General features: G+C 41.0%; 1 protein-coding gene across 4 annotated transcripts in view; it reads right to left on the bottom strand.

Moving 5' to 3' along the window:
- The window catches only part of LOC101112168 (U3 small nucleolar RNA-associated protein 14 homolog A), a 45,328-nt gene that overhangs the window by 9,368 nt on the left and 9,680 nt on the right, over nt 1-26,280 (bottom strand). For 2 of the 4 annotated variants that reach the window (XM_060401887.1, XM_027957329.3), the window contains exon 2: nt 8,704-8,867. The gene's annotated coding sequence lies outside the window, so the exon portion shown is untranslated. Of the gene's footprint in view, nt 1-8,703; nt 8,868-10,035; nt 10,127-19,410; nt 19,491-19,809; nt 22,556-26,280 lie in introns of all 4 variants that reach the window. The other 2 variants (XM_060401888.1, XM_060401889.1) reach the window with 2 other exon arrangements.

Raw genomic sequence — 26,280 nt, 5'->3', positions numbered from 1 at the left:
GTATTTCCCTGGCTTGTGAATTCAACTGGAAGTGTACTTCAGAAATCCTCAAAATCTGTTCTGAACTGGGTTTTCATCATCTCAGCTTTGGGCCACAGCCGTAAGAGCTTCATTCAGAAGGGTCACAAGACCATTCCAAGGAAGGCTTTTTTGCTAGGTCAGTAATACTGGGATTTGAGTCTCTGAGCACCATCAGAAGCAACCATTCTAAATTACAATATTCCTCTTTCAGTGTTCAACTAATATCCACCCCCTCTTCCTGTCCACCCCCATCTCATGTCACAGCCAGGCAGTCCATGATTATACAAGCAGCTCAGGCTACAATGTCAGGAGTTCCTGAGCAACCTCACACTTTGCCATCGTGTAACTAAACTCCCTGCACATACACACAACTAGAACTTCCACTGTGGGGCTCCCAGTTCAGGTTAAAAGTCCTCAGCAGGAACCTGATTGGCTGAAAGATCAGATAGTTATTCCTAGATCAACCAGCTATGGCCAGGGACAAAGTCAAGCAATGCAGACCTCACCCTTCTGTTCACTGGCACCATTTCCAGAAAAGAAAAAACCATTATTTGACTTGGCAATCCCTCTAACTGGTGAAGAACAAAAACTTGATGCAGCCTATGGAGAGCAGAGATGAGGACTGAGCATGGCGAGTATCAGCGACTGAGTGTCAATGGCTGAGGGCTCTGGGCAAACTGCAGTGCAATTCAGATGGAAGGGAAGGGGGAAGAGCGGGGATTGGTAGGTGACTAGACAAGACTGGAAAGGTCAGCAAACAGTCCTTCTACCTTCAAACAAGGATGTGTGCTCCAAGCCCATCGACCCCCTCCATGCCTTTCTTGGTAGACGCCAGCCAGTGTCATTAGAAACTCTGCCTGCTTTGGAGTTGGGAGCCCTCCCTGCTGCCCCCAGCTTGCCCCACAAAGCCTCCCAGATAGCCTCCACCTCTCTGCCAGCCTTCTCCTCTCTGCCAGTCTCCTCTCTCATCCATGACCATTTGACCCATCATTCAAGGTCCAGTTGAAATGTCTCCTCTACTGAGAAATTCTCTCCCAACTTTCTTTGATAATGAGTTTTTCTTGCCTTTGAGTAGCGCAACATTGTGCACAGTTCTATATTATCACACCTCTTAGCCTGGTTCTGCTCTTTACATACTTGTCTCTCCTCTTCACTAGGTGTGGTGCTAATTTTCTATCACATTTCCTTTTAATGCCTGTCCAGGGTAGTGACTAACACATGGTTGATGTTCAATAAGTGAATGAGGAATAAAAAATATTTTATATCAAATTTGGGGATGAACAGGAGAACATACATATGATATGAGAGCCCTTCTATGAGAGATGTTCAGATGAAGCAGCACAATATGGAACATCCCACAGGCACAACAGGCACATCCCACAATTTATTGAGTAGGCACTCAATAAATATTTGTTGAAATGAATAAGCAGATGAAGAAAAGGACTCAGAAGAAGAGGTTTTGAGGATCATTATGCTATGTATATAATTATAAGTGTTTCTTTTTCATCTGTCTTTGATTTAAGAGTAGTAATAGGGGAATTTAGAAAATAAAAGTACGAGGAAGAAAAATTAAAATCATACCACCTGAAATTTTGATATCTTTTCTTAGTCTTCTGTGTTTTTTGTGTGTATATCTGTGTGTGTGTGTGTGTGTGTGTGTGTGTGTGTGCATATATAAGCATACCTAAAATAAAGTAATCGTCTTGGAAAAATGGTTTTGGGTCAGACTGTGGTTCATTCTAACTTTCCTTTGGTCCCCAACCTAGATCAGTTTACAGGAGAATCTGTCATGTTAGATCCTGTCTCTGAATAAATTGGTTATATCTTGTGAACACTTCTCAGGATCAAATTTTAAAAAGAGATCACTTTCTGATTTGCCATCATGCCATTCATAAATCTCAGAGATTCTGGTTGTGATAAAATTGATAATCATTCTGGTCAATTTTTTTTTTCTGTTTTAATCATATTTTTAAGAACATGCAGTTTTCCTTTGGGACTTAGAAGAAAAAATTAGCCCTCTGATAACAAATTGATCTTTCTAAAATGAATTATCGCAAATTAACAGCGATCTTAGGAAAAAATTAATTTTGTTAATAGAGAATTATCACAGTCTCATTCCTGGGAATGTATTTTTTTGAAACAGGAGCTTAAAATAATTCTTTATCAAGAACTTTTTATATTTCTTTTCCATGTTATCTTTTCTTTCAGCAAATTGTTTCTTATACATAGTCATTACTGAGTATCTGTTGAATAAATGAAAAAAAGATACTTCAAATCTGTTTATCTCTAGAAGAATTAATCAGGGAAAGAGAATTAGATGTTAAAAATTAAAAACCAAAATAAAAAGTACCAAGTTAAAGATTTTAAGTAATAGTAAGCATTTTCCGTGTGTGTGTATGTGTATGCACGGGGCGGCCGGATGAGAGGGACCATTTGAACTTAAAAAAAAATTCCTGTAAGGGAAAATGCTTGATCCATAGACCACTGTAAGAAGATGTAACTCATTTTGTGGTAGTAATTTAGGAAGAACATCAGAAAAAACAAAGGTTGGTAATATAGAAATGATTGTCAGTGGAGAAATTCTGTTCAGCAAGTTGGTCTTGGATCACACAACCCCCCTACAACTGGGGGAATCGAGGCCTCCTAACTTCCCTGAAGTTCCAGGACCCAGGTAACGAACTGTGGGAATTTACAGGTTTTCTTATAAATCTAAGAACTAGTTTCAGGGTTCTGCTGTAGCTTCCAAGATGGCACCTGATATGCCTGAGAGAATGAATGAAGAGGGGAGGGAGCAGGAGCCAGAGAGCCTCCAGTGGAAGGAGAGAGGAAGAGGAAGGGTTGAGGGAGAGGAGACTCAGGCTGCATGTCATCCTAAAAAAGTCTCAGCCAGGGGTGAACCTAGGAACAGGACTGTCTTTAGGAGAGTTTCATGTCAAGCAGAAATGGCCAGTTCTAAGCCCCTCCTGGCCTCCCTTGGTTGAGAGCAGCTGAGGGAGGGCATTTCGCCCAGGGAACACTGTAGGGGAACGAGGTGGGGAAGCTGGAGGCTGTCTGCCGACCCCATCCTCAGTTGCAGGTTCTCCAGAGCAGAGACCTGAGCTGATACCTCCGTGGCTACCATTCCCCACGGGCACCTGGAAATACGATTTCATGCTGGATTACTTGTATAGGACCCAACATCTCTCTAATGGACGCTCCCTAGAAGCACAGCTGTTGCCAGTCACTCATTAGACTGAAAGCAGATTAGAGAGAGAAACCTCCCACACCCCACACTCCTGATGCAGACTGTGTGCAGGACATTGTGTTGTCCGTATTCCCTCCTTTATGTCCGTGGGATTCTCCAGGCAAGAACACTGCAGTGGGTTGCCATTTCCTCTTCCAGAGGATCTTCCTGACCCAAGAATCAAACCTGTATCTCCTGCATTGCAGTCAAATTGTTTACCATCTGAGCCACCAGGGAAGCCCTTTGGTGTCAGTTAAATATTTATCCCTTTGGTGTCAGTTAAATAAGACTTCAAACATGTTTTCTGGAAGGAGGATTCAGAGGAGGAGGAGTCTAATGTTGGATAAATAAGACATAATTAGGTCCTTGGATACATGAATCTGAGAAGTTAGTAGTAGGTAGGTAAGTTCTTAAAGCATGATGAAAGTAACATGTGAGATACCAACTTAACTAGTGAGAAGAGGACAATTTGAAAAGGCAAGAGCAGGGACTTCCCTGGTGGTGCAGTGGCTAAGACTCTGCACTCCCAATACAGGAGGCCCAGGTTCAGTCCCTGGTCAGGGAATTAGATCCCACATGCTACAACTAAGACCTGGCACAGACAAATAAATAAAACAAATAAATATTAAAAAAAGAAAAGACAAACTAGAAAAATAGTTGTTAGGATGCTATTGTAGCAATCCACAACTGAAGTAGTGAGGCCCCAACTTGAGGTGGTGAGAGTAGAATCTCAAGGAAAGGATGAATCAAAAACTATGACATCGACATGAAAATTGATTAAATGCAGGAGAAGAAAGAAGTCTGAGGTAATGTCAAGATTTTGAGTCTGGGAGAATAAGAAAATGGGAGAAGTGAAAGATGAGCTGGTTCCCTGGTGAATTACAGATCTGCTGTGCTCAGTGAAAATCTATATTTTCTGTATGAATTAACAGTTTTTAAACATTTAATTGGACTAAGTGGGATTTCTTTGGAAGGAATGATGCTAAAGCTGAAACTCCAGTACTTTGGCCACCTCATTCGAAGAATTGACTCATTGGAAAAGACTCTGATGCTGGGAGGGATTAGGGGCAGGAGGAGAAGGGGACAGCAGAGGATGAGATGGTTGGATGGCATCACTGACTCAATGGACGTGAGTTTGAGTGAACTCTGGGAGTTGGTGATGGACAGGGAGGCCTGGCGTGCTGCGATTCATAGGGTCGCAAAGAGTCGGACACGACTGAGCGACTGAACTGAACTGAAGTGGTAAACAATCCGTCTGCCAAAGCAGGAGATGTGGGTTCGATCCCTGGGTTGGGAAGATCCCCTGGAGAAGGAAATGGTAACCCACTCCAGCATTCTCGCCTGGGAAATCCCATGGACAGAGGAGCCTGTCACAAAAAAGTTAGATACCACTAGTAACTAAACAACAACAAAGATTTAATAGATTTAAATAATATCTTGGGCAAGATGGATTGCAATATGAAACTATATCATGATTCTTCTGTTTGAGTTGTATAACTTTTCCATTTGTTTGTTGTTATTTAAAAATGTGTAACCAAAAACATGTGTTTTATATTATTTAGGAGAGAATAAGTTACACTGTTCCTGTTACTCTGATTTTAAAACTGTAAAAGAAAAACACAGTCAAGTATTTTCTTACCTCCAGTAACATGGTGAGTTACAGACATGGGATATATTATGCACTGTCATTATAATATTTTTAATGCACGCAAGCTAAGTCACTTAAGTTGTGTCCAACTCTTTCTGACCCTATGGACTATAGCCCACCAGGTCCTCTATCCATGGGGTTCTCCAAGCAAGAATACTGGAGTGGGTTACCATGCCCTCCTCCAAGGATCTTCCCAACCCAGGGACTGAACCTGAGTCTCCTAAGGCTCCTGCATTGCAAGCAGATGCTTGACTGCTGAGCCACCAGGGAAGCCCAGTATTTTTATTATTTGTAATTGACAGAATGTGCTCCTTTCACTTATTGTCTACTATTTTCAGGATAGTGTCTAAAATAAACAAAGACTCACCTTTCTCATACCCATGCTTTAAACATCTTGTACAGATTTAACTTTTCTTTTTAAAGGATTTTTCTTATCTATTCTCTACCAGAGTCTATATTATCTTCTTTATGATTTGGATGCTGTTTCCCTAAATAAATTAATTTCACAATAGTTTATGAACACCTTTTGAAAATACAACAGATCAGTTGAGTTCAGTTCAGTTGCTCAGTCGTGTCCGACTCTTTGCAACCCCATGAATCGCAGCACGCCAGGCCTCCCTGTCCATCACCAACTCCCGGAGCTCACTCAAACTCATGTGCATTGAGTCGGTGATGCCATTCAGCCATCTCATCCTCTGTCGTCCCCTTCTCCTCCTGCCCTCAAACCTCCAAGGATCAGGGTCTTTTCCAATGAGTCAACTCTTCGCATGAGGTGGCCAAAGTATTGGACTTTCAGCCTCAGCATCAGGCCTTCCAATGAACACCCAGGACTGATCTCCTTTAGGATGGACTGGATGGATCTCCTTGCAGTCCAAGGGACTCTCAAGAGTCTTCTCCAACACCACAGTTCAAAAGCATCAATTTTTTGGTGCTCAGCTTTATTCACAGTCCAACTCTCACATCCATACATGACCACAGGAAAAACCATAGCCTCGACTAGATGGACCTTTGTTGGCAAAGTAATATTTATTCTGCTTTTTAATATGCTATCTAGGTTGGACATAACTTTCCTTCCAAGGAGTAAGCATCTTTTAATTTCATGGCTGTAGTCACCATCTGCAGTGATTTTGGAGCCCCCCAAAATAAAGTCTGACACTGTTTCCCCATCTATTTCCCATGAAGTGATGGGACCAGATGCCATGATCTTCGTTTTCTGAATGTTGAGCTTTAAGCTAACTTTTTCGCTCTCCTCTTTTACTTCCATCAAGAGGCTTTTTAGCTCCTCTTCACTTTCTGCCATAAGGGTGGTGCCATCTGCATATCTGAGGTTATTGATATTTCTCCCGGCAAACTTGATTCCAGCTTGTGCTTCTTCCAGCCCAGCATTTCTCATGATGTCCTCTGCATAGAAGTTAAATAAGCAGAGTGACAGTATACAGCCTTGACGTACTCCTTTTCCTAGTTGGAACCAGTCTGTTGTTCCATGTTCAGTTCTAACTCTTGCTTCCTGACCTGCATACAGGTTTCTCAAGAGGCAGGTCAGATGGTCTGGTATTCCCATCTCTCTCAGAATTTTCCAGTTTATTGTGATCCACACAGTCAAAGGCTTTGGCATAATCAATAAGGCAGAAATAGATATTCTTCTAGACTCTCTTGCTTTTTCCATGATCCAGCAGTTTGGCAATTTGATCTCTGGTTCCTGTACCTTTTCTAAAACCAGCTTGAACATGTGGAAGTTCACGGTTCACGTATTGCTGAAGCTTGGCTTGGAGAATTTTGAGCATTACTTTACTAGCGTGTGAGATGAGTGCATTGTGCAGTAGTTTGAGCATTCATTGGCATTGCCTTTGGGACTGGCATGAAAACTGACCTTTTCGAGTCCTGTGGCCACTGCTGAGTTTTCCAAATTTGCTGGCATATTGAGTATAGCACTTTCACAGCATCATCTTTCAGGATTTGAAATAGCTCTACTGGAATGCCATCACCTCCACAAGCTTTGTTCATAGTGATGCTTTCTAAGGCCCACTTGACTTCACATTCCAGGATGTCTGGCTCTAGGTGAGTGATCACACCATTGTGATTATCTTGGTCATGACAATCTTTTTTCTACAGTTCTGTGTATTCTTGCCACCTCTTCTTAATATATTCTCCTTCTGTTAGGTCATACCATTTCTGTCCTTTATTGAGCCCATCTTTGCATGAAATGTTCCCTGGTATCTCTAATTTTCTTGAAGAGATCTCTAGTCTTTCCCATTGTGTTGTTTTCCTCTATTTCTTTGCATTGATCGCTGAGGAAGGCTTTCTTATCTCCCCTTGCTATTCTTCGGAACTCTGCATTCAAATGAGAATATTTTTCCTATTCTTCTTTGCTTTTTGCTTCTCTTCTTTTCACAGCTATTTGTAAGGTCTCTTCAGACAGCCATTTTGTTTTGCATTTCTTTTCCATGGGGATGGTCTTGATCCCTGTCTCCTGTACAATGTCACGAACCTCCATCCATAGTTCATCAGGCACTCTGTCTATCAGATCTAGTCCCTTAAATCTATTTCTCACTTCCACTGTATAATCATAAGGGATTTGATTTAGGTCATACCTGAATGGTCTAGTGGTTTTCCCTACTTTCTTCAACTTAAGTCTGAATTTGGCAATAAGAAGTTCATGATCTGAGCCACAGTCAGCTCCCAGTCTTGTTTTTTTTCTGACTGTATAGAGCTTCTCCATCTTTGGCTGCAAAGAATATAATCAATCTGATTTCAGTGTTTTTATTATTTATAATCAATAGAATGTGCTGGTGATGTCCATGGGTAGAGTCTTCTCTTGTGTTGTTGGAAGAGGGTTTTTGCTATGACCACTGCATTCTCTTGGCAAAGCTATATTAGCCTTTGCCCTGCTTCATTCCATATTCCAAGGCCAAATTTGCCTGTTACTCCAGGTGTTTCTTGACTTCCTACTTTTGCACTGCAGTCCCCTAGAATGAAAAGGACATCTTTTTTGGGTGTTAGTTCTAAAAGGTCTTGTAGATCTGCATAGAACCATTCAAATTCAGCTTCTTCAGCATTACTGGTTGGGGCATAGGCTTGGATCACCGTGATATTGAATGGTTTTGCCTTAGAAACGAACAGAGATCATTCTGTTGTTTTTGAGACTGCATCCAAGTACTGCATTTCGGACTCTTTTGTTGACCATGATGGCTACTCCATTTCTTCTAAGGGATTCCTGCCCACAGTAGTAGATACAATGGTCATCTGAGTTAAATTCACTCATTCCAGTCCATCTTAGTTCGCTGATTCCTAGAATGTCGACATTCACTCTTGCCATCTCCTGTTTGACCACTTCCAATTTGCCTTGATTCATGGACCTAACATTCCAGGTTCCTATGCAATATTGCTCTTACAGCATCAGACCTTCCTTCTATCACCAGTCACATCCACAGCTGGGTATTGTTTTCGCTTTGGCTCTATCCCTTTATTCTTTCTGGAGTTATTTCTCCACTGACCTCCAGTAGCTTATTGGGCACCTACTGACCTGGGGAGTTCCTCTTTCAGTATCCTGTCATCCTCCCTTTTCATACTATTCATGGGGTTCTCAAGGCAAGAATACTGAAGTGGTTTGCCATTCCCTTCTCCAGTGGACCACATTCTGTCAGACCTCTCTACTGGTGGCCCCACACAGAATGGCTTAGTTTCATTGAGTTAGACAAGGCTGTGTGTTCCGTGTGATCAGACTGGCTAGTTTTCTGTGATTATGGTTTTAGTGTGTCTGCCCTCTGATGCCCTCTCACTACACCTACCGTCTCATCTGGGTTTCTCTTACCTTGGATGTGGGGTATCTCCTCACAGCCGCCCCTCCTGATATTGAATGTGGAGTAGCTCTTCTTGGCCCTCCTGTGCCCACGCAGCCACTGCTCCTTGGACGTGGGGGTACTCCTCTCAGCCGCCACCCCTGACCTCGGACATGGGGTCTGATATCAGATCAACCTGTGTTAAATTTTATAATGTAAATGTAGATTTTCCATTATTAGGAACAGAAATCTTATTATTCAAGTAACTGAGTCTGTCTCCAGCATCTAGGTACCATTTACTGAGCCCACTTTGGGGGAGACATAATTCAAATAAACTATAACTTTTTTCCTTTAAAAATATTTTTATAAACCTATAAGAAATAGCCCCTAGAGAAGGAAATGGCAACCCACTCCAGTATTGTTGCCTGGAAAATCTCATGGACAGAGGAGCCTAGTGGGCTACAGGTCATGGGGTTGCAGAGTCAGACATGACTAAGTGCCTAAGAAGACATAAAAATAGCTGATCATGTCATCAGTGAGCTTGGTCAAAATGTATCCGGGATACGGGGCAGACCAGCAAGGAAAGGTTTGTGAAAGAAAACTTCCTCAGGGAACTCTGTAAATGGCAGCACTTCTTAGACTGAGTCATTGTATGCTAAAGAGTTTGGCGATTTACTCAGTTGGCCCCTGATTGGGGAGGGGCAGGACGTTGTTCAACAGCCCCAAGACCTGCATCTGTGGTCATCCTAGAGAACTTGTTCGCTTACTGACCCAGAATCTTTCACTGTTGGTATTTGAAGAGGAAGCCACATGCTCTGGCAAACTTGGATTGATTCCTGAGTTGGAGGATAAAACATTTAACGAATGCCTACTGTATTCTTGGACTGCAAGGAGATCAAACCAGTCAATCCTAAAGGAAATCAATCCTGAGAATTCACTGGAAGGACTGATGCTGAAGCTCAAACACTTTGGCCGCTTGATGTGAAGAACCAACTCATTAGAAAAGACCCTGAAGCAGGGAAAGATTGAAGGCAGGAGGAGAAAGGGACGACAGAGGATGAGATGGTGGGATGACATCACTGACGCGATGGACATGAGTTTGAGCAAGTTCTGGGAGATGGTGAAGGACAGGGAAGTCTGGCTTGCTGCAGTCCATGGGGTCACAAAGGGTCAGACACAACTGAGCAACACCAACAGCAACAATAACTGTATTCTAGGTACTTTACATACATGCTGTTGCTTAAAACAACCCTTTAAGGTAAGTAGACTTTTCACATTACCAATGGGAAAACTGAGGCTCAGCATAGTTGAGTACCTTGCTTACACAGTAAATGGCAAAGTGGAAATTTGAACTCACGTCACACCTGCTCAGAAGCACGTGTTTTTTCCATCATTCACATCAACCTCTCTGGTTTGTAAGTGGAATTTGGAAGTAGTAGTGTTCTATTCCTATTTCTGCAATGGAAGAATTTGAATTTGTCAAAAATCCATTTACAGCTTTAAGGACTTATTTAACCATGATGTCGCGGGAAGAACATTGGACTAAATGTCTAGACATGGGTGTTCCATGATGCCCTCGGGGCAGTCTTAGGTTTAGCTAAAGCATGGATTCTCAACATTCAGAGTCACAAGACCCCCTAGTCTGGTGAGAGGATATAGGACAGGGTGGCCCTCTTACCAGGCGACAGTCAGGCATGGCTCTCAGAGGGCTTCTGGTAGATGTCCATGCAGCCCAGCAGGCATGGTTCTCTTCCACCCCCAGTAAAGGGCTTGGTTCAAGGACATGAGACTCACATCACGGGGAGGGGAGCTGCCCTACTTTAGAAGCCCCACTTCCTAGAGGAGTAAAATCGCTTGTGACAACTTTATAGGCATATCTTCCAGGTGACTAGACTCAGCACACTCAGCGAAGCCCAAGGGAGATCAAGTATTTATAGTTCTCACAGCTTCCCAGTCAGGAGTCATTTTTACCACAAGCAGTACTGCCTGGTAACACAGTCAACACACCTTATTGATCAGGTTACCAAAGAAACAGTTAGAAAGTTAACAGGAGTTCCAACACTCTTGCAGAAGTTCTTTGTTAACCTAATGAAAAGAATTTTGTTAACCCTTAACGCACTGGTTCTAATCTAGTTCTCTGCCAAGAACTAAGTATATGTTTTAAGCAATCACTTTCTGGGTCTCTAGCCCATCGTCTATAAAATGAGGGCCTTTTACTACTACTTCCATTCTGAATCATACTGTGGTAGAGTGAAAGGAGTCCTGTATTAAAATTAGAAAATCTAGCTTCTAATTCCTTTAACTAGCTCTCCTACTTATTAGCTATCAAACCTGGGAATAATATTACCTGCTCCCAATGCCAGGATAAGGATAAAAGATTAGAATACACATGATAAGGCTTTGAAAACTACATAATATTATAAAATATGAATGAAGAAGACTAACATCTACTGTATACCACTTATGTTACAGACATGTAAGCTATTTTCAACAGAATATCTGTTAGTTTTAATCTTTACTATAATAAAGTTAACTATTTTTCCTGGGATCCTCACCCTGACTATTGCAGAGCCCAAATTCACACAAGATTGCCTTGTTCTAAAAGCCCATGTCTTTTCACTGTTAGCAGTTTTAGTAATATAATCTGTAATTCTGAAACTATAAAGATTATTTTTGTTAACCTGAATTAGACATATTAATACCCAAAACTGTCTCTTGCTTATATGTGCTTTAAAATATCTCCCTTATTTAAGGTTACATATAAGATATCGTCCCTGGTGGCTCAGATAGTAAAGAATCTGCCTGAAATGCAGGAGATCCAGGTTCAGATCCCCTGGAGAAGGGAATGGCAACCCACTCCAGTATCTTTTTTTAAAATTATTTTTATTTGGCTTCGCCAGGTCTTAGTCGGAGAATATGGGATCTAATTCCCCAACCAGGGTTCGAACCCAGGCCCTTTGCACTGGGAGCTTGGAGTCTTAGCCACTGGACTACCAGGGAAGTCCCAACTCCAGCATTCTTGCCTAGAGAATTCCATGGACAGAGGAGCCTAGTGGGCTACAGTCCATGGGGTTGCAGAGAGGGACATGCCTGAGCAACTAACACTTTCACGTTTTTCACTTTCATGATGTACTTTTCTCCAATTATTTGACTTTTCCTACCCTTCAGAAAAGTTTATTGTTATTTCTTAAGACAAGATACATTTCCAAAGGAAAAACAGAAGCTTATAGCACTGTTTTACATCAAGGGGACTTCCTCTCAGTTTGACATCGTGTATAGTACTTACTTTGATGTCTTCTATTTTTACTTGACTCTTTGTGACCCCATGGACTGTAGCCCTCCAGGCTCCTCTGTCCATGGGATTCTCCAGGCAAGAATACTGGAGTGGGTTGCCATGCCCTTCTCCAGGGGATCTTCCCAACCCAGGGATCAAACCCAGGTCTCCTGCATTGCAGGCAGATTCTTTACAGTCTGAACCACCAGGGAAGCACTTTGGCAATTATTTTTCAAAAGCCTAATTCTCTGATAATTTATCTTTATCTATGAAGGTGTTTTCTTGGCTGTAATATAAGGAGACCTTTAATGGGGAATTTTTAAATTTTCAACTTTTGAAGCATTGGTTGTGCAACATGCAGTTGGGCATTGTCATGGAGAATTGGGCCCACTCTGTTGACCAGTGCCAGCTGCAGACACAGCAGTTTTCTGTGCATGTCATCGATTCACTGAGCATACTTCTCAGATGTAACGGTTTTTCTGAGATTCAGAAAGTTGAAGTGGTTCAGACCAGCAGCAGACCACCAAACAGTGACCATGATTTTTTTTGGTGCAAGTTTGGCCTTGGGAAGTGCTGTGGAGCTGCTTCTCAGTCCAGTCACTGAGAGTCTTTGCCAGCGGTCATATAAAATACACATTTCATTGCACATCACAAGCGGATCAAGAAATGGTTTGCCATTGTTGCGTAGAAGACGACACTTCAAAATGACAATTTTTTTGACTTGCGGTCAGCTCATAAGGCACCCAATTATAGAACTTTTTCACCTTTTCAATTTGCTTCAAATGCCAAACCACCATAGAATGGTCTACATTGAGTTCTTTGGCAACGTCTCATGTAGTTGTAAGAGGATCAGCTTCGACGATGACGCTCAGTTGGTTGCTGTCAACTTCCGATGGCCGGCTCCTCTTCAAGGCTTTCCTCTCCTTTACAAAACTTCTTGAACCACAGCTGCACTGTATGTTCATTAGTAGTTCCTGGGCCAAATGTGTCACTGATGTTGAAGTCGTCTCCACCGCTTTATGACCCATCTTGAACTCAAATAAGAAAATCACTCAAATTTGCTTTTTGTCTAACATCATTTCCATAATCTAATATAAACATAAAAAATGGCAAGTAAAAAAAATGTCATTAGCAAAAAAAAAATTGAGAAAAGTGTGTTGAAATTATATATAACATAACCACATTTATTTAAAGAATGTATTCCAATATCAAAGGCAAATTTCAACAATGCAAAAGACACAATTACTTTTGCACCAACCTAAGAGTTAATTGGAGAAGGGAATGGCAACCCATTCCAGCATCCTTGCCTGGAGAATTCCAGGGACAGAGGAGCCTGGTGGGCTGCCGTCTATGGGGTCACACAGAGTTGGGCACGACCGAAGCGACTTAGCAGCAGCAGCAGCAGCAAGAGGTAACTATGCTGACTGTAGACTCTTGGTATGTTGAAATAAAGGTTTTTCTGAAGATTTCTTTTCTGGTAGAGGAAAAGTTATAACCAGTCTTTCTGCCTTGTAAACTTGTAATTTGACCTTACTTGAACCATTCTTGATTCTTGATCACTAATACTGATGAGTCTGGCTAGTTAATATTTTATTCTAGATTTTCACAGCTATAAATGTAAGTGAAATTAACCTATTATTTTCTTTTCTGGTACTGTCTGTATCTGATTTTGACATAAAGCAGTTCAGTCATAAAATGAGTTTGACAGCTTTTCCTTTATTATGGTGTGTTCATTTAAGGTATGAATTATCTATTCCATTAAGAATGTATACAGTGAAATTGGTCGGTCATGTCTGACTCTTTGCAACTCCATGGCCTGCCAGTTTCCTCTGTCCATGGAATTCTTCAGGCCAGAATACTGGAGTGGTTAGCCATTCCCTTCTCCAGGAGATCTTCCCAACCCAAGGATTGAACCCAGGTCTGAAGCCTAGACTGTTTTAGCTCACTAATAAAATATCAATGGTAGGTCTCATTAGGCATCACTCTTTTTTTTGCTTTACATAAATTCCTGGATGGATTGACTGATTTTTAATTTTACTAAGTAAACTATTTTTTAATTCCCATTTTCTACCATAGTGCCTTCTAGCAACGTTTCTTCTCTTGATCCCAGAGCTTATCGCTTTCTTCTTGAGCTATCAATTTGATCATTTATTCTCATATATTTCATTTCTTTGGAATTGGAATGAAAACTTTTTCCAGTGCTGTGGCCACTGCTGAGTTTTCCAAATTTGCTGGCATATTGAGTGCAGCACTCTGACAGCATCATCTTTCAGGATTTGAAATGGCTCAACTGGAATGCCATCACCTCCACTAGCTTTGTTTGTAGTGATGCTTTCCAAGGCCCACTTCACTTCACATTCCAGGATGTCTGGCTCTAGGTGAGTGATCACACCACCATGATTATTTGGGGTCATAACAATCTTTTTTGTACAGTTCTTCTGTGTATTTTTGCCACCTCTTCTTAATATCTTCTGCTTCTGTTAGGTCCCTACCATTTTTGTCCTTTATCAAGCCCATCTTTGCATGAAATGTTCCCTTGGTATCTCTAATTTTCTTGAAGAGATCTCTAGTCTTTCCCATTCGCTGTTTTCCTCTATTTCTTTACATTGATCACTGAGGAAGGCTTTCTTACCTCTCCTTGCTATTCTTTGGAACTCTGCATTCAGATGGGACTATCTTTCCTTTTCTCCTTTGCTTCTCACTTCTCTTTTCACAGCTATTTGTAAGGCCTCCTCAGACAGCCATTTGCTTTCTTGCATTTCTTTTCCATGGGGATGGTCTTAACCCATCTCCTATACAATGTCATGAACCTCCGTCCATAGTTCATCAGGCACTCTGTCTATCAGATCTAGTCCCTTAAATCTATTTCTCACTTCTACTGTATAATCATAAGGGATTTGATTTAGGTCATACCTGAATGGTCTAGTGGTTTTCCCTACTTTCTTCAATTTGAGTCTGAATTTGGCAATAAGGAGTTCATGATCTGAGCCACAGTCAGCTCCTAGTCTTGTTTTTGCTGACTGTATAGAGCTTCTCCATCTTTGGCTGCAAAGAATATAATCAATCTGATTTCAATCAATCTGATCTGATGGTGTTGACCATCTGGTGATGTCCATGTATAGAGTCTTCTCTTGTGTTGTTGGAAGAGGGTTTTTGCTATGACCACTGCGTTCTCTTGACAAAACTCTATTAGCCTTTGCCCTGCTTCATTCTGTATTCCAAGGTCAAATTTGCCTGTTACTCCAGGTGTTTCTTGACTTCCTACTTTTGCATTCCAGTCCCTAGAATGAAAAGGAAATCTTTTGGGGGTGTTAGTTCTAAAAGGTCTTGTGGATCTTCATAGAACCATTCAGCTTCTTCAGCGTTACTGGTTGGGGCATAGGCTTGGATTACTGTGCAATTGAATGGTTTGCCTTGGAAACGAACAGAGACCATTCTATTGTTTTTGAGACTGCATCCAAGTACTGCATTTCAGACTCTTCTGTTGACCATGATGGCTACTCCATTTCTTCTAAGGGATTTCTGTGCACAGTAGTAGATATAATGGTCAGTGACGGTAGGGACATTTTATTCCTTGATTGAGCCTGTTTTATATTAGAACAGATATGTTTATTTGTGGTCTCTAAGTTTATTTTTATTCCATACTAAAAATCTCTGTTTTTTTCTAATATAGTAAGATACCTTTCAGGTATTAGTGCTCTTTTTTTTTTTTCATTTTGGAGTTTAGAAATAGCATACATATTATGAAGTAACAAAACTTTTGGATCCTGATTACTTTAATTTTATAAAATAATTGTTTTTTTTCTATACAATTAAATATGACTAATTATTAGTATATATATTCCCAACAATGTATATATACAATATTGTATATATATGCATTTTATATTTTACATTTTTATTTACATGATGTGGACAAAATGCTGATGAGTATATTTTCATGATGCTTGTTATGAACGCTGATATTTTTTATTCTATTTTGCTTCATTTTCTAAAGTTCTGCTTGCAACTAAGTTGAATTTATCACTCAATAATGATCTGCAAATCATCATCTAAAATCAATTGTCCTTGCTGTAATCCCTGGTCAGTTATAGATTTTCAAACATCTCCTGGTCTGTCACATCTCTGTTAATTTTGCCCAATGGGTACACTGCTTATAAATTTAAGTTTGATGCACTCACATTTCTTCATTATGTGAGTCTTGGTTACGAAATTTCTTTCCACTTCTAGTCCACACAGATATTCTTCTACATTTTCTTCAATTAGATTTATACATTTAATTTTTGAATTTAGGATTTCAGTCTGATACCCATCTTTTTATTTGAATAAGGTAAGGATTCAACTTTACTTTTCTCCATGAAAATCAAAGTGTTAGTTGCTCAGTCATCTTCAACTCTGTGACCCCATGGACTGTAGCCCAACAGGTTCCACTGTCCATGGAATATTCCAGGCAATTTGGCCAGTAGCATCAATTAAAAAAATTTTTTTTTGCCATTCCATGGTGGTACCTTATTTATCCTACATGGAATTCCCTTATAACATAGATTGATTTCTGTTTCTTGGTCCATTTGATTTTTCACTAATACTCCACTGTCTGGTCACTTTTAAATCACACTAAAAGTGATCAGACAATATAGTACTAGTGAGTCCCTTGGACTGCAAGGAGATCAAAGTAGTCAGTCCTAAAGGAAATCAACCCTGAATATTCATTGGAAAGACTGATGCTGAAGCTGAAGCTCCAAAACTTTGGCTATCTGATGCAAAGAACTGATTCACTGGAAAAGATCCTGATGCTGGGAAAAACTGAAGGCAGAAGGAGAAGGGGATAACAGAGGATAAGATGTCTGAATGACATCACTGACTCATGGACACGAGCTCTGGAAGATGATGAAGGAAAGGGAAGCCTGCGGTTTTGGGGTCGCAAAGAGTCGGACAAGGCTGAGTGACTGAACAACAAATATCAAAGGTCAGTCAGTCAAGTAAGGAGATAGGTTGTCTTCAGGCAATAGCGACAGCATCTAACATCCAATGGTCAGAACGTCTCCCCAGGGTGATTCTGCCTTAAACTTTTATAGGGAGGAGTAAACAAGTTGCAGAGGTGGTGATTTATAGTTTTGTGTTTTTTTCCAGCAAGAAGTCACGTCAATTATGTGAACAGGAAATGTCTTTTTCTGTGGTTAGCTAGTTTCTGGGGACAAAAAACTGTAATCTTAGCAAATCAGTTGTGAGACAGAGAAGGAATGTTGGAGGGTCAGTATCTGGCCTCATCTGCAGGTTCAGACAAAGAGGGAAAGGTCTGTATTTGGCCTTAATCAGTGCCTCCTCTTGTTGAATACAAACATCATCAGTCTTAGAACAATCTCATTAATTCCTGCGGGTTTTGGTCAAGGCTCAGTAAAATTGTCCATGGAGTTAGCAATTTCTTGTTGGCTCCCCCCTTGGAGCATGGGCTTAATCATCTGTTGAGCTCTGATGGTGGTCTAAAGCGGAGAAAGGATTCTGGAGAAAAGGTGCTTAATTAGAAGAATACTTACAAAAGAAAGCAGAAAATTGTTTATCAGAGGCTGTAAAAAGGAGTAAAACCAAGACCCAAGGCCAGTGAGAACCAGTCTAGTGGATTCCAGGAAATTAATGTGGAGATCCTTCGAAGAAGGGGTCAGGATTGTGACTGCATTGTGGAGGCAATGCAGTGAATTTCTTGGTTAGCATCTCACATGTTCTTGCTTATGATGTAGAGGTCAGAGAAGTTGGGGGATGGGGCAAATGCGAAAAAAAGTACACAACTGTGGATAAATGAGGAATAGAGAAGGAGGACAGAAATGGAAAGGAATAGGAAAGACATGACTCAGGAAGTTCTAAAACTAAAGAAAAACAGAAAAATTAAAAAATGATGAAGATACAAAGGAGGAACATGAAGGACACTGGAGAAAGGAATCCTATGCAATTGTGCTCCAATATCGTGGGTGGAAGTTGACCCCATTGTGGTACCATCTGCTTTTTCCAAAATTCATGAGAAAGCAGTTTGTCTCACGTCATCATCTGCTTCTGGGAGGTCTCAAGGAGCCTCAGCTTAGGGTCTGCTGCTCGGGTGACTTTTCCCAACCTCAAAATAAGACTTTTGTTTTTTAAATATTGAGACATAAAAGATGTATTCCTAATGGTTCTGCTGCAGTACCAGTGGTTAGAAAGACAGTGTAAGTTTCCTTGGCTTCCCAGGTGGCTCAGCGGTAAAGAATGTGTTCGCCAATGCAGGAGATGAGGGTTCGATCCCTGGGTCAGGAAGACCCTATGGAGAAGGAAATGGCAACCCACTCCAGTATTCTGGCCTGGAGAATCCCATGGGACAGAGGAACCTGGAGGGCTACAGTCCATATTGTCGCAAAGAGTCGGACGCGACTGAAACGACTTTGCACAGCACAGCACAAGAGACTCGGGTTCAATCCCTGGGTCGGGAAGATCCCCTGGAGTAGGAAACAGCAACCCACTCCAGTATTCTTGCCTGGAAAATTCCACGGACAGAGGAGCCTGGTGGGCTACAGTCCATGGGGCTGCAAAGAGTCAAACATGACTTAGTGACTAAACAACAAGTAAGGTTCCTCCCATTTGGCTTCAGGATTGGTCTTTTGATGGTTTTTTTTTTTTTTTTTTTTTTTCCAGAAGACCAGGTCTTCAACATGAAGATCATGTAAGGGCTGAGGTAGGATATCTCAGGGGAAAGTATTAAATGCATTTGAACTATCAGTAATGAGTGTATCGGATAAGACCTTGGCAATATTTAAGAAAACCAAATTGGATCAGATCTGAACCTCCTATGGTCTAAGAGTAAGGGATCTTCATGGGCCTGCCAGTGATTACTTCTCAAAGGGAGAATCACTGTTGAGGGGAAAGTGAGGATTATAGGATCCTCAGGGCTAACAACAAGACTTAGGAGTCGAGTCAGGTTGAGTTCCTCAGCATTTGACTAACTTGTACTTCTGGCCCATTCTATTTTTGAGGATTAAGGATGGTAAGGACTGTTGTTTTTGTGGAGGGGGAAGTACTTAGCAATGTGGTGATTTCCTCTATCACTAGAGAGGAACAGAGGGATTCTCCAAGTGTGAAAAATTCTAGTGACTAACACTATGTTAAATAAAGTGTCTTTAAACCGAAACATACAAAAAACAAGGTCATGTATTGGTCAGTTGGGACCAGAAGCTCACAGGAAACCATCCCTGTATTTCCCCTAGAAGTAATAGTTCAGTATTCACTAACACAGTCTGGCAACTTTAGAACTTAACTACCACATATAACAAGAATTGCTGTATTTAGTACATATTTTTAAAAAGATGAGGTGACGGAGAAATTATCTTATTTTCCATGCTGAAATACTAGAGCATTATTAACAGCTACATTTATCTATTCACAGTCATTTTATTAAATCCTCTAATTCTGATAGTTTGCTAATTTATTTGGATTTAATACTCACACAATGATGTCACATTTTGGCCTTATCATTTCCAACAGCTACTTCTTGTGTGTGTGTGTTTCCATCAGTACTTTCTAAAACTAGGAATAAACGGTGAAAATCAGTCTCCTTGTAATACATCTGAACTGAAAAAGAATAACTGTGGAGCACAGGTCACAAATTCTTAATGCCTATGGGCCAGGCATGTTACTTGACCTGGTCAAGTGTTCTGGCAGCGCCCCCTTGTGGAAGCTGCGCTACAGCACCGTGACTTTCCAAGTTTGCAACTACAGTAATTCAAAATTTTTGAATACAATGTGTGAGACAGATATAGGAGTAGGGCTACTAGTTATTGGTCTCTGCTCTAGGATTTTGAGCATAACTTTGACTTTTTTAAAACACAGTTTTTCATTATCTTACCAGGTTAATGTAAATAGTTCTTGGTTCCACAGCAGTTGCCAATGTGTTGTCTGTAACATTTATTCAGGTGTTAGTTGGAAATCTGAATGTGCTTAAAATGGAAATAAAAATTATTGAGATAATACGTACATCTACATATTGGAAATAATAGCTTCTAGTAAATGCCATCAGGAAACATGCTTCCTTGGTTCACCATTCAATGTTTTAGAGTAATTATTATTAATCACTTTAGAAAGAAAAAATAGCCCTGGTAATTTTTTTTATTAATTTGGTTTAAGTCTTAGTTTCAGTTAAATTTTCTAATGTCTTTAGCAAAAGAAAAATCAGATATATTGAGAGATAAATCAACTCATGAAAGAGTTAAGGAACTTCAAAAGGGATACAAATCACATAACCTGGGAAATGTTTTTCTTTTCAAGTCTGTTGAATATTTGGTACTTAACTTTTTTTGCAGCTACACTAAAAACACACACACAAACTCTCAAAAACTGTTCTGCTGACTCATCTACAACATAGCCAACTGTCTCCTAGGCAGCAAGGCATTTACTGATCTCCTAAGAATAATCAGAAACTTAATGGGCTCACAGGAGCCAGGAATCAATAAGGAAGCAAGAAAAGAGAAACCTGTAGCCAACTGGAGCTTGCAGGCCCTCTTCAAAGCTAATTTCTACCATGTATCACCAACACTTTGCTGTCCTGTGGGAATGTAAGCAATGTGGTTACATTTCCCAGTCCCTCAAGGGAATCACAAATCAAAATTTTTATGTAAAATTTCCCAACTTTTAAACTATGCAGCCAAAGGTAATAGGCCAATCACCTGGATTTGATCCTCAGATTAGCAGTTTGCAACCTCAAATCAGAAGACAAAAAGTTCCTCCTGCTAAGGGACCTAAGGGGCTTCCCTGATAACTCAGTTGGTAAAGAATCTGCCGGCAATGCAGGAGACCCCGTTCGATTCCTGGGTCAGGAAGATCCGCTGGAGAAGGTAAAGGTTACCCACTCCAGTATTCTGGCCTGGAGAATTGCATGGACTGATTAGTCCATGGGGATGCAAAGAGTCAGACTGGACTTTCAGTTTCACGGGACCTAAGAGGCTAAGTATGCAGAAATCAAAAGCATGTTGATTACTAGAAAGTTAAGTGATACTAGCAGTCCAACACGATGAAATCTCTGTTCATTTGTCTTTTAAAATCTTTTGAAAACGCAGCTCTCAGCCAAGCATTCACACATGCAGTTTATCAAACGAGCCAACATTTATTTAGTGCTTGTTATATTATTTAGTGTTTTAAAACTCAAGAAGTGAAGGCCATTATGAATTTTCAGATGACACCACACTTAGGACAGAAAGCGAAGAAGGACTAAAGAGCCTCTTGATGAAAGTGAAAGAGGAGAGTGAAAAAGTTGGCTTAAAACTCAACATTCAGAAAACTACGATCATGGCATCTGGTCCCATCACTTCATGGCAAATAGATGGGAAAACAATGGAAACACTGACAGACTTTGTTTTCTTGGGTTCCAAAATCACTGCAGATGGCGACTGCAGCTATGAAATTAAAAGACGCTTGCTCCTTGGAAGAGAAGTTATAACCAACCTAGACAGCATAGTGAAATACAGAGACATTACTTTCTCAACAAAGGTCCATCCAGTCAAAGCTATGGTTTTTCCAGTAGTCATGTATGGATGTGAGCATTCAACCATAAAGAAGGCTGAGTGCCAAAGAATTGATGATTTTGAACTGTGGTGTTGGAGAAGACTCTTGTGAGTCCCTTGGACAGCAACAAGATACAACCAGTCCATCCTAAATGAAATCAGTCCTGAATATTCATTGGAAGGACTGATGCTGAATCTGAAATTCCAGTACTTTGGCCACCCGATGCAAAGAACTGATTCATTGGAAAAGGCCCTGATGCTGGAAAAGACTGAAGGCGGAGAAGGGGATGACAGAGGATGAGATGGTTGTATGGCATCACCGACTCGATGGACATGAGTTTGAGTATGCTCTGGGAATTGGTGATGGACTGCGAAGCCTGGCGTGCTGCAGCCCATGAGGTCACAAACAGTCGGACACGACTGAGCGACTAAACTGAACTGACCCTAATTCCAGCAGAGGGCATTGAACCTCTCAGGTCAGGATAGAGAGAAGTGATTACTCCCCTTGTGGCTCACAAGAGAAATGCAACAGAAAACAGTAGAGGGAAACACTTTTGTGCCTAAGTGTCGCACATGACACTTTGTCATGTCGCACATGGCTGAGTGAGTAAGCGCGGGCGCGCGGGCGCGCACACGCGCACACACACACACACTCAAGGATTGAAGTCTTTCCGAACTGACTAGAAAATTGGAATTTCAGTAGGTATCCATCTTGACTAACTGCATAAGAGTTCTGAGGATGGATGCTTGCAATATCTCATGCAGGGGGGTCCTCAACGTATTCTGAGTGTACAGCCAGTTCTTCCTTGAGCTATCATTGCTAACATGTCAGAGTTAATATGCCCAATATCCATGCAGCTTTAGTTGTTTTTGTATATATGCACATGTAATCACTCTTTTTTAGGTGACTGGATGTGAGAGGAAGATGTGACCGTCACGATTTAACCAAGAGAAACTGAGGGAAGGTGGAAAAATGAAAGAAAGTAAAAAGAATGACCTACCTGGAGCCTCCGATTTGACCTAGAGCAGCCGTGATCACATCATACAAATTATCTCATGGGTCTTTTAGCCGCATGTTTCATTAGCTGTCAATCGCTATTAAAAAGATAGAAGATCAAGTAAAGAATATCCAAGTATTGTTCCATGCTTATAATCCTAGGATTTTTTCCTCCAATTTTATAGGATATGTGCGAGGTTTCTAGCTTTTCATGTAGCATGAGTAAAATCTGCACATTAAACACTTGGTAGATAGCAAAATTGTCATATTGGATCCTTCTTCTGTTAACATGTAAATCTGTTGCTAAACTACACAGTTGGATAATACAAACTTTTAACTTTTAAAATAAAGATTTGACATTTGTACATCATGTTTACAAGCAGCAACAAACTATGGCTTTTTTAAAAAAATTAACAATATACTTAGCACTATGTAATATAATATGCTGTTAATAATATGACTCCTATAGAATTATTGTATTCATTGTATTTGGGGGTGGGTGGGACTGCTTTGCAAATGTGATTAAGTTAAGGATTTTAGGATGGAGAGATTATCCTACATTATGTGACTGAGCCCTAAATGCCATCCCAAGTGTCCTTATAAGAGAAGGGCAGGGGGACGTGTGCTAGAGACACGGAAGAGGAGACTCAGGAGAGAGGGAAGACACGTGAGTATGAACATGAGCATGAGGACACAAGCCGGCACACCTGCGGCCACCAGGAGCTAGAAAAGCGAGGGACAGATTCTCTCCCTTAGAGCCCTGGAGGGAGCACCGTCTTGTTGACATGTTGGTTCAACACTTCTGGCCTCCAGGGTAAGAGGTGGCTTTCGGTTGTTCTAAGCCTCTACACATGGACGTCACCAGATGGCCAACACCGAAATCAGATTGATTATATTCTTTTCAGCCAAAGATGGAGAAGCTCTATACAGTCAACAAAAACAAGACCAGGAGCTGACTGTGGCTCAGATCAGGAACTCCTTATTACCAAATTCAGACTCAAATTGAAGAAAGTAGGGAAAACCACTAGACCATGCAGGTATGACCTAAATCAAATCCCTTATGATTATACAGTGGAAGTGAGAAATAGATTTAAGGGACTAGATCTGATAGACAGAGTGTCTGATGAACTATGGACGGAGGTTCGTGACATTGTATAGGAGACAGGGATCAAGACCATCCTCATGGAAAAGAAATGCAAAAAAGCAAAATGGCTGTCTGGGGAGGCCTTACAAATAGCTGTGTAAAGAAGAGAGGCGAAAAGCAAAGAAAAGGAAAGGTATTCCCATCTGAATGCAGAGTTCCAAAGAATAGCAAGAAGAAATCAGAAAGCCTTCTTCAGTGATCAATGCAAAGAAATAGAGGAAAACAACACAATGGGAAAGACTAGAGATCTCTTCAAGAAAATTAGAGATACCAAGGGAAAATTTCATGCAAAGATCGGCTCAATAAAGGACAGAAATGGTATGCACCTTACAGAAGCAGAAGATATTAAGAAGAGGCAAGAATACACGGAAGAACTGTACAAAAAAGACCTTCATGACCCAGATAATCATGATGATGTGATCACTAATCTAGAGCCAGACATCTTGGAATGTGAAGTCAAGTGGGCCTTAGAAAGCATCACTACGAACAAAGCTAGTGGAGGTGATGGAATTCCAGTTGAGCTGTTTCAAATCCTGAAAGATGATGCTGTGAAAGTGCTGCACTCAATATGCCAGCAAATTTGGAAAACTCAGCAGTGGCCACAGGACACGAAAAGGTCAGTTTTCATTCCAATCCCAAAGAAAGGCAATGCCAAAGAATGCTCAAACTACTGCACAATTGCACTCATCTCACATGCTAGTAAAGTAATGCTCAAAATTCTCCAAGCCAGGCTTCAGCAATACGTGAACCGTGAACTCCCTGATGTTCAAGCTGGTTTTAGAAAAGGCAGAGGAACCAGAGATCAAATTGTCAACATCCACTGGATCATGGAAAAAGCAAGAGAGTTCCAGAAAACATCTATCTCTGCTTTATTGACTATGCCAAAGCCTTTGACTGTGTGGATCACAATAAAATGTGGAAAATTCTGAAAGAGATGGGAATACCAGACCACCCGACCTGCCTCTTGAGAAATCTGTATGCAGGTCAGGAAGCAAGAGTTAGAACTGAACATGGAACAACAGACTGGTTCCAAATAGGAAAAGGAGTGCGTCAAGGCTATATATTGTCACCCTGCTTATTTAACTTATACGCAGAGTACATCATGAGAAACGCTGGACTGGAAGAAGCACAAGCTGGAATCAAGTTTGCCGGGAGAAATATCAATAACCTCAGATATGCAGATGACACCACGCTTATGGCAGAAAGTGAAGAGGAGCTAAAAGCCTCTTGATGAAAGTGAAAGAGGAGAGGGAAAAAGTTGGCTTAAAGCTCAACATTCAGAAAACGAAGACCATGGCATCCGGTCCCATCACTTCATGGGAAAGAGATGGGGAAACAGTGGAAAGTGTCAGACTTCATATTTTGGGGCTCCAAAATCACTGCAGATGGTGATTGCAGCCATGAAATTAAAAGATGCTTACTCCTTGGAAGAAAAGTTATGACCAACCTAGATAGTATATTCAAAAGCAGAGACATTACTTTGCCGACTAAGGTCCGTCTAGTCAAGGCTATGGTTTTTCCTGTGGTCATGTATGAATGTGAGAATTGGACTCTGAAGAAAGCTGAGCACTGAAGAATTGATGCTTTTGAACTGCGGTGTTGGAGAAGACTCTTGAGAGTCCCTTGGACTGCAAGGAGATCCAACCAGTCCATTCTGAAGGAGATCAGCCCTGGGATTTCCTTGGAGGGAATGATGCTAAAGCTGAAGCTCCAGTACTTTGGCCACCTCATGCAAAGAGCTGACTCATTGGAAAAGACTCTGATGCTGGGAGGGATTGGGGGCAGGAGGAGAAGGGGACGACCGAGGATGAGATGGCTGGATGGCATCACGGACTCGATGGACGTGAGTCTGAGTGAACTCCGGGAGATGGTGATGCACAGGGAGGCCTGGCGTGCTGCGATTCTTGGGGTCGCAAAGAGTCGGACACGATTGAGCAACTGAACTGAACTGAACTGAACTGAACTGAAGCCACACAATATGGTAATTTGTTAGGGAACTCTAGGAAACTAATATAGTACCTTAGTTGCTCTACTTTCTGGTGTGTTTCTAGAACTTCAGCTGTTTTTAAATTTCTTTGTCTTCCATTGATGCTTATATATATTTGCTCTATAGTAGAAACTCAAACAAGCACCCAAGAGAGGACTATCATATTTTGGAATCACAGAGGTTTTCGTCTGTAATGAGAAATGACAACGCTTCCTGATCTTGGCAAAAGAGGTTTCCGTTTTTGTTTTGTTTTGGCTGAACTAAGCTTTCATTGCTGTATGCGGGTTTTCTCTTGTTTCGGCAAGCGGGGGCTACTCTATTATTGTGGAGCATGGACTCTAGACCATGCAGGGATTGAACCCACAGCCCCTGCATTGGCAGGCAGATTCTTAACCACTGGACCATCAGAGAAGCCTGACAAATGAGGTTTTAATTGTGTATTTTTTCTTCAGATCACATTGTTTAACTATGTAGAACTTTGTAGCTATTAAGAACTTTATATAACTGATAAAAGGAGATACCATTTATTATCCTGTCATTGAAGGCTAGTTTACATGCTGAAAAATGACATAAAAGTAGTGGCTAACACATTTTTAAAAAATCTTAATAGCATTAAAAATTATAATACAGTAAGAAATTGTAAGCTCCAAAAGGAAACAAAAAAGTTATCCAGAAAACAAGGACAGAACCAA

This window comes from Ovis aries, chromosome 18, assembly GCF_016772045.2.
Source record: "Ovis aries strain OAR_USU_Benz2616 breed Rambouillet chromosome 18, ARS-UI_Ramb_v3.0, whole genome shotgun sequence".
NCBI classification, from domain to species: Eukaryota; Metazoa; Chordata; class Mammalia; order Artiodactyla; family Bovidae; genus Ovis; species Ovis aries.
Note: the sequence above shows the minus strand (reverse complement) of the source record. Positions and strands in the feature narration are given on the sequence as shown.